This window comes from Muntiacus reevesi, chromosome 12 (assembly GCF_963930625.1).
Source record: "Muntiacus reevesi chromosome 12, mMunRee1.1, whole genome shotgun sequence".
Taxonomy (NCBI): Eukaryota; Metazoa; Chordata; class Mammalia; order Artiodactyla; family Cervidae; genus Muntiacus; species Muntiacus reevesi.
Window position 1 is genome coordinate 39341670 of NC_089260.1, and position 12068 is coordinate 39353737.

At 38.2% G+C, this 12068-nt stretch overlaps 1 protein-coding gene across 5 annotated transcripts in view; it reads right to left on the reverse strand.

Moving 5' to 3' along the window:
* ZFHX4 (zinc finger homeobox 4) overlaps positions 1 to 12068 on the reverse strand; it is a 201877-nt gene that overhangs the window by 50715 nt on the left and 139094 nt on the right. The window lies entirely within an intron of this gene.

A 12068-nucleotide genomic window follows, 5' to 3' on the forward strand; every position in this document is an offset into this window, starting at 1 on the left:
GGACAATTCTCTGAGGAGTTTTGCTATAAAAAGGATCGGGGAAATGGGAGAGCATGCAGAGTTTGGTGCAGCATCATAGGAAGGTTTTCTAAGTAGAATGATGTAGATAGAGAATGTGGGTATGAGATAGGAGGGGGCTAGTGGTGAGGGGAAACTCAATGCAGAAGAGAGTGAGGTGGTGACAAGTGTCAGATGATGGATCTCACCGGATCCAGATGGGTGTGGATTTCTGAAGCAAGTGGGGATGGGGACGGAAGTCAAACATCATTCAAGTCAATGAAAGTCAGATTAGGACTTATAGAAGCTGGAGACTCTCAGGATCATGACAAGAGTTGGCAAGAAGAGTTGGGGGAATAGGAAGTTACATGGGAGAGAAAAGAGGTGCCAAAATGAATGAGAATGATGTAAAACAGGGACTAGAAAACTGGGCCAGACAGCAAAACCCATTTTACCTTAAGATATAAAATTCCTGTTGTCCTTTTTGTGACACGCAATGACAGAAACCATTTTTACTGAGTAAACATTTGACCAGCAATCCTACCTAACCATGAGCCAAGACCCTGACTTTTTCCTTGTAGATATTAGCATTATGGAGGCCATATAACCATTAAAATTATATCAACAAAAAATGAAAAAGCTTGCAGAATATAAACAGTTCCCTATTAAATTCTTGGATGAAGTTTTATGGCAATACTATCACATCATATTTTTCATCATCTTTCTAATGTTATGCACATAGCAGAGAAATTTTAGGATTTTGGTACAGGTGAGGAAAATATCTCAAAAATGTAGGATGACTTGGTCCATTAAGTTCACTGTCATGACTATGTAGATGAAGTAATTCATGATCATAACTAATGTAAAAGGTGACATATATGCTGGAACCACATTATTGTAAACATCTTACAATTAACAAACCAAAAAAAATCTGCAAAAATGTAAAGATATCACTATTTTAAAATATTTGACAGCGGCAAGCAGTCAGGAAAAGTGAACTATATAATGTATGGACAATTCACAAATGATGACCAGAATTCAAATACATAAAGGGGCAAAATAAACAAAAAGTCATAAATACAGTCACCTTAAGAAAACAAAAGGTATGTTGGGGGGAAGGAAGTGGAGGAATCTAGTGGTAAAAAAACAAATGAATAATGAAAAGTAATTTACTTCTCTTTAATATCACAAACTATAAATAAAACATTTTAAGCCAAATGCAGAATTCCTTTTTGAGGATTTTTAACATTGATATTTTTAAGGATGTAGGAAAGATAATCATATGTTTGACCCAATAAAATAAGTAATATGGAAATGAATTTCATCTTTTATATGACTAATATTTTCTACTTTTTCTATACACTATACATTTTTTAACCTATGTCACCCTAAATACTCTAGAACTTTCTAGAGTAAAGAAAACTGACCTATATCAACAGATACTGTGTGTTGTGTGTTAGTTGCACAGTTGTGTCCGACTCTTTGCAATGCCATGGACTGCAGCCCACCAGGCTCCTCTGTCCATGAGATTTTCCAGGCACGGATACTGGAGTAGGTTGCCATTTCCTTCTCCAGGGGATCTTCCCGACCCAGGGATCGAACCTGGGTCTCCTGCACTGCAGGCAGATTCTTTACTGACTGAGCTACAAGGGAAGCCATAGCACCCTAAATACTCAAGAGGCAACAGATACTATATCACCCAAAATACCCTAGAACTTTCTAGAGTAAAGAAACTTCACCTCTAATTTACAGTTCTGTACCTGCTCTTTGAAACAGATACTATATCACCCAAAATACCCTAGAACTTTCTAGAGTAAAGAAAATTGACCTCTAATTTACAGTTCTGTGCCTGCTGTTTGCAGCTACACTGTGAATTGTGGAGAAGTGTCTCTTTAGAGTCACAAAATTAGGATGTAAGAGGGCAAGGTCAAATGGAATCAATTTTCATTTGTTCCAGTTCTTCCTTCCCCCATCCCCATGAAGGGGTTGCAGGGTATTTATGGATTGGTGTTGGGACATTTTGTTTTCCTTCTTTCTGCCAAATGCACAGTGGCAATCCTGTCTTGCTAAAAGTTTTATAAATGGGGACCAATGAATTTTTCCTGGTTATTGATCTCCAACAAAAAGTCTCACCTCCTATTAATGTCATATTTCACGTTGCATACAGTTCACCTCATGACCTAGTCCTGGATTTGTTTTCATTCATGTATTCAATGAGCCTTTACTAAATACTGACTATGTGCAACTCTGAAGTACAACAGCACAGTTTATAGATGTTTTAGTTTAAGCCATCTTACTTACTCAGATACAAAACTGGCCTGGACTTACATTGTCTCACCTTCCATAAAAGAGTTCCTGAAAGGCTTTCCTGTGGCTCAGTGGTAAAGAATCTGCCTGCCAATGCAGGGAACTCGGGTTTGATCCCTGGTCCATAATTACTGAGTCTGTGTGCTGCTCTGAACAGCCACTGCAGCCTGCCCATTCTAGAGCCCACGCTCCACAACACGAGAAGCCACCACTAGGAGAGGTCCACAGGCCACATACGAGAGCGTACCTCCACTCACCACAACTAGAGAAAAGCTCTCAGAGCCTTGAAGACCCAGCACGGCCAAAAATAAAAATAAAATTAATAAATGAAATTAGAGTTCTTCAATGCTTATTTAGTATAAGTAATATGAATAGACTAATATAAGTATAATCTTTAAATGTTATAAATAAAACAGCCCCTAACATGGTTTTATTAAACTACAAATGTCACTTAAAAATCATGATGAAAAATGACTGTTTTTTCTAGTTTAAAAAAAAGCCAACTTATGAACATATTATTTTTTCTTTGCACTGGCTGTTTAAAGCATTATGTTTGAAAGGACGGAAGGTTGGGCCTCACTATTACAGCCCTTGCTTTGCACTCCTCTTGAGCTATGGTGTTGGAGAAGACTCTTGAGAGTCCCTTGGACTGCAAGGAGATCCAACCAGTCCATCCTAAAGGAGATCAGTCCTGGGTGTTCACTGGAAGGACTGATGCTGAAGCTGAAACTCTAATACTTTGGCCACCTCATGCCAAGAGTTGACTCATTGGAAAAGACCCTGATGCTGGGAGGGATTGGGGGCAGGAGGAGAAGGGGATGACAGAGGATGAGATGGCTGGATGGCATCACTGACTCGATGGACATGGGTTTGAATAAACCCTGGGAGTTTGTGATGGACCAGGAGGCCTGGTGTGCTGCGATTCATGGGGTCGCAAAGAGTTGGACACGACTGAGCGACTGAACTGACTGACTGACTGCCCTAACTGAGCCAAGCTTGGGAACTTAAGTGGAATCTTTGACTCTTTCATTGCTTGCATTTAGTCAATGTTTGTTCTATGGATTTGTTTTCAATGTTCTTTTCTATTTGCCCACAATTCCTTCAGTAATAATACATAATAAAACACACAGTAATAATAATACATAGTCTCCTAATGTATCCACCACAATGACTGACCTTGAACCAGCTTCTGCCTCCAGATTCTCTTAACATTATCTGTCTCACACATGACTGCCACATCACACTTCCTAAATCACCTCTGCAGTGATGTCATTCTTACGCTCAAAAGCATCGATGCCTTATTTTCTGCCTCAAATCTAAACTTCTTTGCTCAGCTTCCAAAGCCTTCCATAGTCTCAATTATCTACTTAATTTTTGTCACTTTCACCTAAATGGTCACTATTAGGCACTCTGTTTAGTTTCTCGCATTTCAACACTGTCCTGCCAATTTTCTTTCATGCCTAGGTCTGAACCACATCGTCTGCCCTCTCAGTCTTAAGGGTTATGCCTACATAAATCACCAGGCAAATAAACAGATGCAGAGACAGACAAATGTAACTGTATTTCACTTTCCCAATCCTATTCATTCTTCCTGTCTTAATATTCCTAATATGACTATTCCTAATATTCACAACAAATCATGCAGATCCACTGCTCTTTTGAACAGTTCTGAACTTGAAGGAGTTCCTCCCATGATGGTTTACCTGACTTACTGTGTCAAGTCCACTGGTTCTGTCTTCTGGGCAGCTTCTATACTCCTTGAGGGCAGGGAATTTTAACTCTTCTGTCTATCAACACCCCAGGCCAAATGCTACACCCAGACCTGCTGTCCAGTGGATTCCTCTCAAAGAGGTTCTATAATCAATAATGGCAGCAAGGAAGAAGAATCTTTTTCTCCACTTCATTCTGATTCTGATTCCGATTAATTCATCAAGCGTTTGTTACACTTGCTATAGGGGCAAGTATTTGGGCTTCTCTCCCTCAAAGGGAAAAGAGTATAATCCTACAGAGAGAGGCTAAAGAGGGAGAAAAGTTCTTTGAGACATATGCCACTTTTTATGAGCAAGCTTTCTTCCTTTCCTTCTCATGTACGACTGTTACAACATTATAGAAATGAGTTCGCCTCTGCTGTTCTCCTTTCGCTTGTCTCTTCTTGTGACTGGCTTGTGAATATGTAAGTCTTTGTATTTAATCCTTTGAAGTTCAAGCACATTCTTGTTTGAAACAAAAGCTCTAGAGAATGAAATAAGAGTATACAATTATTGCAAAAATAGCAATAAAATCACCTCCCCACACTTCCCCTGAGAACAATGGTCCAGGAAGATCTGGCTGGGCTTTGAGACAGACTGTCAACTTGACTTTTAATTTTATGAATTATGATCGTTTGGACAAGAAGATATCTTTAAAGGGTCAATGTCATTTCTGTAAATGGGAAGAGGCTGAGTGTGAAAAGACTGCTTTGAATCGAGCTTAAGGAAAAAAAAAAGAAAACTTATGAGCAAATATCAACAGTACGTTCTCCATTTCTCTCTCTCTGTTTTTGTTCCTTTAAGAGGAATTTTTTTAAGTGAGGAAATTGCAGTTAAAAATTATTTTATAGCCTTTAAAATGAAAACATTTGCCTATTAAGCTCTAACGACCTACAATATTCTATCTGTAAAGCATCATTTGGCCCCCTGCTGTTTCATTTAACTTTAGCTGAACCTTTTTTTATTGCTTCCTAATCTACCCTAATTTGCCTAAACCCCTTATTTGCCATTTCTCAAACTGTTTGTTTACATCTCACTGGAAAAGTGTAACAATAACAAAGTGCTTTAAGGACTAGAAATAATGATAGATTTAGGCATGCAATTTTTCTTCACAGTATAAAAGACATTCAAATTAACACACATTTACTGAGCGCACACTAGGTGTCAAGGGCCATATGTGGCAAGGAGATAGTAAGATGAAAGCAACCTCTGGTGCCTTCAAGGAGCTTGAATCTGGAAGAGGAGACAAAAAGAAACCACCCCACGTTGTGGGAAGTGACCTGCTGGCTGGAGAAGCCAGGTATGCTTGACTCAGAGGGACACAGAACAGTTAACTCTGGGAGAACGAAGCATTAAGCAACACATGTCTCATTCCATATTATGTCATTTAAATATTCATTTTCTGTTCTGGAGAAATGTTTTATAGACAAATGGTAAGAAAAAGAAGTCTTTAAAATCTTCCCTTCAGCCTACATACCAAGCGGGGAAAGGTGAGGGGAGGGATGAATTAGGAGATTAGAATGGACATACATCCACTACTACATACAAAATAGAGGATGTCCTGGTGGCTCAGTGGTAAAGAAATTGCCTGCCAATGTAGGAGACACGGGTTCAATCCCTGGTACAGGAAGATCCCACATGCCACAGAGCGACTAAGCCCATCTGCCACATCTATTCAGCTGTGGTGTAGAGTTGGGGAACCACAACTACTGAAGCCCATGCACCCTAGAGCCCGTGCTTCTCAGCAAGAGAAGCCACTGCAACAAGCCTGTGCTCGGCAACTGGAGAGAAGGCCCATACAGCAACCAGAGAAAGGCCGTGCAGCCATGAAGACCCAGCACAGCCTTGAATACATAAATAACGTGACTGTTCACAAATAAATAAATAAGATAGGTAACTAACAAGAAGCTACTGTACAGTACAGGGAAGTCTACTCTGTAATGACCTTTATGGGAATAGAATCTTAAAAAGAGTAGATATGGCTGAGTAATATTCCATGGTGTATATGTACCACAGCTTCCTTATCCATTCGTCTGCTGATGGGCATCTAGGTTGCTTCCATGTCCTGGCTATTATAAACAGTGCTGGGATGAACATTGGGGTGCACGTGTCTCTTTCAGATCTGGTTTCCTCAGTGTGTATGCCCAGAAGTGGGATTGCTGGGTCATATGGCAGTTCTATTTCCAGTTTTTTAAGAAATCTCCACACTGTTCTCCATAGTGGCTGTACTAGTTTGCATTCCCACCAACAGTGTAAGAGGGTTCCCTTTTCTCCACACCCTCTCCAGCATTTATTGCTTGTAGACTTTTGGATAGCAGCCATCCTGACTGGCGTGTAATGGTACCTCGTTGTGGTTTTGATTTGCATTTCTCTGATAATGAGTGATGTTGAGCATCTTTTCATGTGTTTGTTAGCCATCTGTATGTCTTCTTTGGAGAAATGTCTGTTTAGTTCTTTGGCCCATTTTTTGATTGGGTCATTTATTTTTCTGGAGTTGAGCTTCAGGAGTTGCTTGTATATTTTTGAGATTAATCCTTTGTCTGTTGCCTCGTTTGCTATTATTTTCTCCCAATCTGAGGGCTGTCTTTTCACCTTACTTATAGTTTCCTTTGTTGTGCAAAAGCTTTTAAGTTTCATTAGGTCCCATTTGTTTATTTTTGCTTTTGTGAATATTACTCAGCCATTAAAAAGAATTCATTTGAATCAGTTCTAATGAGATGGATGAAACTGGAGCCCATTATACAGAGTGAAGTAAGCCAGAAAGATAAAGACCATTACAGTATACCAACACATATATATGGAATTTAGAAAGATGGTAACGATAACCCTATACGCAAAACAGAAAAAGAGACACAAATGTACAGAACAGACTTTTGGACTCTGTGGGAGAAGGCGAGGGTGGGATGTTTCAAGAGAACAGCATCGAAACATGTATATTATCTAGGGTGAAACAGATCACCAGCCCAGGCTGGATGCATGAGACAAGTGCTCGGGCCTGGTGCACTGGGAGGACCCAGAGGAAGCGGGTAGAGAGGGAGGTGGGAGCGGGGATCGGGATGGGGAATACATGTAAATCCATGGCTAATTCAAGTCAATGTATGACAAAAACCACTACAATATTGTAAAGTAATTAGCCTCCAACTAATAAAAACAAATGAAAAAAAAGGAGTAGATATATGTATATGCATAACTGAGTCATTTGCTGCATAGCAGAAATTAACCCGACATTGTAAATCCTATACTCTAATAAAAATTAATTAAAAAAAAAATACACACTTCCCTTCAAACCTATGTAAACAGCAGAATATGATAAAGTACAGTGATGCCAAATTGGGGATTAGACACTTGGGTTGACCCATGGAGCAGCCTTGTAACCCTCAGTTAAGTCCTGAAACTACCGAGTGGCTTGTTCCCTCAGCTGTAAAATGGTGGGCGGGACGCACACGAGTTTTAAGGACCCCTTTGGCTTTTCCATGATCTGAACATCTGCACTTAACTTTTGTCAACTCACAAGGACTTGCTGCAAGGCTGAGGAGAAGACCTCATAAGTTTGGACAATGATTCACCTTTACCTACATATGTTATTTGTGTGTTGATATTACAACCCTCTCTTTTCACATTTCCTTTCACACTATTAGCCCTATGGTCCTTTATATTCACATAACACTTAATTCTTTTCCAAGTAGATTCACATTCACTATCTCAAGCACTCAAACTCCATGCGCTCATCATAGCCAAAGAATCTTTCCTCTCTCTATAGCTAAGACGTACATCTTATGAGCTTCTTGTTCACTCTTATTTCAAATTACTGTGTCCAACGCTATGCTTTTTTTCTTTCCTTTCTTCTAAGAGGAACCAGATTCATCATTTTCTAGCTCCTCTCTACCCTCTTTTCTCAGTTACCCGTTTTTTGAAATCACTGAAGTGGATTTGTTTTGACTGAGTGCTTCAAGCCTCAAGGAGCAGAAGCACAAAGGTGACTCTGTATACTACTTCTGTCAAGTTGATTTAGGAAAACTCTGTTTTCCTAAGATGATTTCTTTAAAAATATGATGTCCCTGGAAGCTCTTAAGTTCGTGGCTTGTACTGGGGGGAAAGGAAGTCCGTCTATGCAGTCAAGATGCCTGAGCAGCACCCACCCTCCATAGTGAGTGGGGTCAGACTAGTAGAGTGGAGTTTCAGAGAGAGCTACAAACACAACAGCACCAGAGGGTGGCTCCATCTTTAGAAATACAATTTTTAAGTATAACCCAAAGTATGTGTCACTAGCTTTCTTTCAGGGTTGTTAGACCTTAGCATATCTGATTGAGGAATATTAATAATCTGGTAGAAGTTATGGACTGCTTTCCTACAAAAATGCACATATGGATAACTCCATGAGGAATTATGAGGGGGCACAGAATTCCCAGGCCCGTGGATCCCAGGTTAATAAGCTGTGCGCAGATAACTCAGATAAGCTCTTTTGTGGGTGTTGTGTAGCTCTTAGAAAAGTAATCTCCATTCCTTTTATTGCATTCATGTACACGGAAAGGTTTGGTCATCTAATTGAGACAGTAATAACTTTTTAGTTTCTTTTTTTGTTGTTGTTTTTAGTAATGAGGGCTTCCTTGGTGGCTCAGTGGTAAAGAATCTGCCTGGAACATGGTAGACCCAGGTTTGATCCCTGGGTTGGGAAGATCCCCTGGAGAAGGGAACAGCAACCCACTCTAGTGTTCTTGCCTGGAGAATTCCAAGGACAGAGGCGCCCGGTGAGCTACTGTTCATGGGGTCGCAAAGAACTGGACATGACTGACTAACACATACAAGACGATGTTTATCAGAGATTATCATATTAAGTGAAGTCAGAGAAAGACAAATATCATATGATATCACTTACACGTGAAATCTAAAAAAATGATACAAGTGAACTTATTTACAAAACAGAACTAGACTCACAGACCAATAAAACAAGCTAATGGTGACCAAAGGAGGAAAGGGGGAGGGGATAAATGAAAAGTTTTGGATTAGCAGATCCAAATTACTATATATATAAGACAGACAAACAGCAAGACCCTATTGAACAGCTGTACTCAATATCATGTAATAACCTATAATGGGAAAATATCTGAAAAAGTATATATGTGTGTCCTTAGTCACTCAGTCATGTCTGACTCTTTGTGACCCCATGGACTGTAGCCTGCCAGGCTCCTCTGTCCATGGGATTCTCCAGGCAAGAATACTGAAGATTGCTGCCATCTCCTTCTCCAATCCATGTGTATAGATAGATAGATACATACATAGATATTTTTTAAAAGACAGTGTTACTGAAGAATAATACAAGTAAAGAACAACTGTAAGTTCCCAATAAAAATCTTTGAAAAGAATACTAATTCAAATAGACGCTGAACCCCAGATGAACTGGACGAAGTCTGCAGCACACCTGAACAGTCAGCAGGCACTGGCCCACGCCACCTATTTCCCAGTGATGTGGTCACTTACTCTGTGAATAGGATAAAACAAGGGGGGGCCAATGTTTACATAAATGCAAATTAGCTGATCACTGAGGTAAAAACAAAACAGAACTCTTCAAAAGAAAAACTGATTCCATTTTTCTACTACAGAAAGTTTAAAAGGAATTCAATGAATTTTTAGACTAAGATAATCACATGTTTTAGAATACATATTGGCAAGAGGCATTACTACAGTAGCCTAGAAGTGTAATGGATCTCTCCAAACACTTCACTAAATCTTTATGTAGAATATAGTTGATTAAGTATAGAATGAATAACAATAACTAAGAGAGGTCACCCAGAGCATGTAGGTTAATCAGAAGACTATCCAATGTTTCTGTATTATGACTAATAAATAGGAAAATCTGAGCTCTGGATGAATAATATTTTCAAAAATGCATTAAAAAAATAGTATGCAAAGCAGCTTCATAAAATTTAATATGTATTCCACAAAAAGTGGTGAAATTTTTTTATTTGAAAACCAAACTGATGAAGAAGGAAAGATTAAAGGATTCAACTTGGTTTTCAAATAAAATTGATTTGCAGACATCCTTTCTAATTCTCCAATTCAACCACACATTTCATCACTAAATACCTAAGTATGAAAACTCTGAAGGATGCTAATATTTTTGGCTTACCAGCTTTTGTGTTCTTTTTATTCTCTCCAATAAACTTGTAAATATTCTCAATCAAAACAGAAAGATCTATCATAAGACTTTACGGAGGGGAAAAAGTGCTTTAGAAAAGTTTGGTAAAATCAAAAAATGGACTGAATACTTATAATACTCATTTCTAACTATCTTCATGAATCGAAGAAGCAAAGCAATGTTCTTTTTTCCCCATCAATGTATCTGGAAGTCAAGACTTTTCTTATAAAACACAAAACCACACAACAAAAATACTTAACAAGAAATCTATTTTTAAAATTTTTACTTTTATCTACACATGATACTGGGGGCATTAAAGATCTTGAGAAAAGCTAAGGGGCAGTTCAAAAAATGAAACTTTCAAACACTATTACTGTACCTAATCTTTTCTCATAGGCACCATCTTTGCCTTCAACATTCAGAATAATATTTTCTATTTGCAACTATATCAATGAAGCTTAGTTAGTTCTTGGGAAAACTAGTCAGATTGAATGCCATCAAATAATTTTAAACAACAACACAAAAACATTTGTCTATATTTGTGAATTATACAACATATTACAGAGAAAAACACAGTAATTCAAACACTGTGTCATGAATTCATTCATTTCCCTACAATCCATATTGAACCTAAATGTACACCTCTTTGCTTTTGTCACCTCATTCAAGTGAAAAAAGGGAGACAATGCTTAAAATATTAAAGAGCTTTGAAGATACATGCAATGTAAATATTTATGACTATTTTACCTAATATGGTTGAGAAGCAAACATACCACTATTCTTTTCCTCCAAAGTATACTCTTTTCTACATTTGACTTAATCACCCAATGCTACTTACTATGAAAAATTAAAAACACAAGTTTATCAACCATTCTTACACTGAAACTCAACAAAGAAAAAGAATGCCTGTTCTTTATTAGACAATATGAAGTGAACTCAGAGTTCCCACTAAGGTTCATAGTGCACAACTAACTAATTACAAGCCTAAAAGTTTCATGAGGTTCACCCCAGGTATCACAAGTTGAAATTCCAGGCCTCTGTGTCATTCTCTGAAACATCTGCAACAGAATTTAACATTCTTGATAAATGAGATAAGTGAAAGTATTTACTTAATTAGATTTTAAAGCATATTTATTAACCCATACAACAAATACTAAATTGAAAAGTTTTACATCCAAAGCCAACATGGAAACATGCAATGGAACTTAACACTGACTTTCGAAATTGATGCCTTCAATACAGTTAACTTAATGCAACTTTCAACATACTTCTTAGGATATTTGAGTTAGTTAATACAAGCCCAAACTAAAAAAAAAACAAACATTAACTCATAAAATTAAGCCTTTCAATCACTTTAAGGTAAGAGAGATATGTGCCTTCTTAACACTGATTTTCTCCCGGCTTTGTTTTATATTCTACAGACTCCAACATACAATATACAACTATGCATATCTGTGTATACATATACACAATCCAGTGCAGAAAGGCATCTGATTCTATGTTTATCCAGAGTAATCTCTTTTGGTTTCCGTCCTGCCAAACCACTTCTTTGTGTCCAGCAGGGCAATGACAACACATAGCTTCTTGTTATTATTTATGTATGGAGGGCCAAACCAAATGTCTGGGTGGGTCTCCAAAGACCTAAAATGGGTAGGTTTTTTTTCATCCACAGGACCCAATTACATTTAAATAAACCAACTCCTAGTGAAAGATTGGCTCCAACAGAAAATACCAGGCAACCACAGACACTGAAATTAAATCACAGTCCTAAGTCTAGAAGCCACCAACATATTGTTAAAAATAGCTTTTATTTCATCTCCATATACATCTACAGGCAAATAATGCACATTAGTAACGAGAAGAAATGGTCTCTTTTGTGC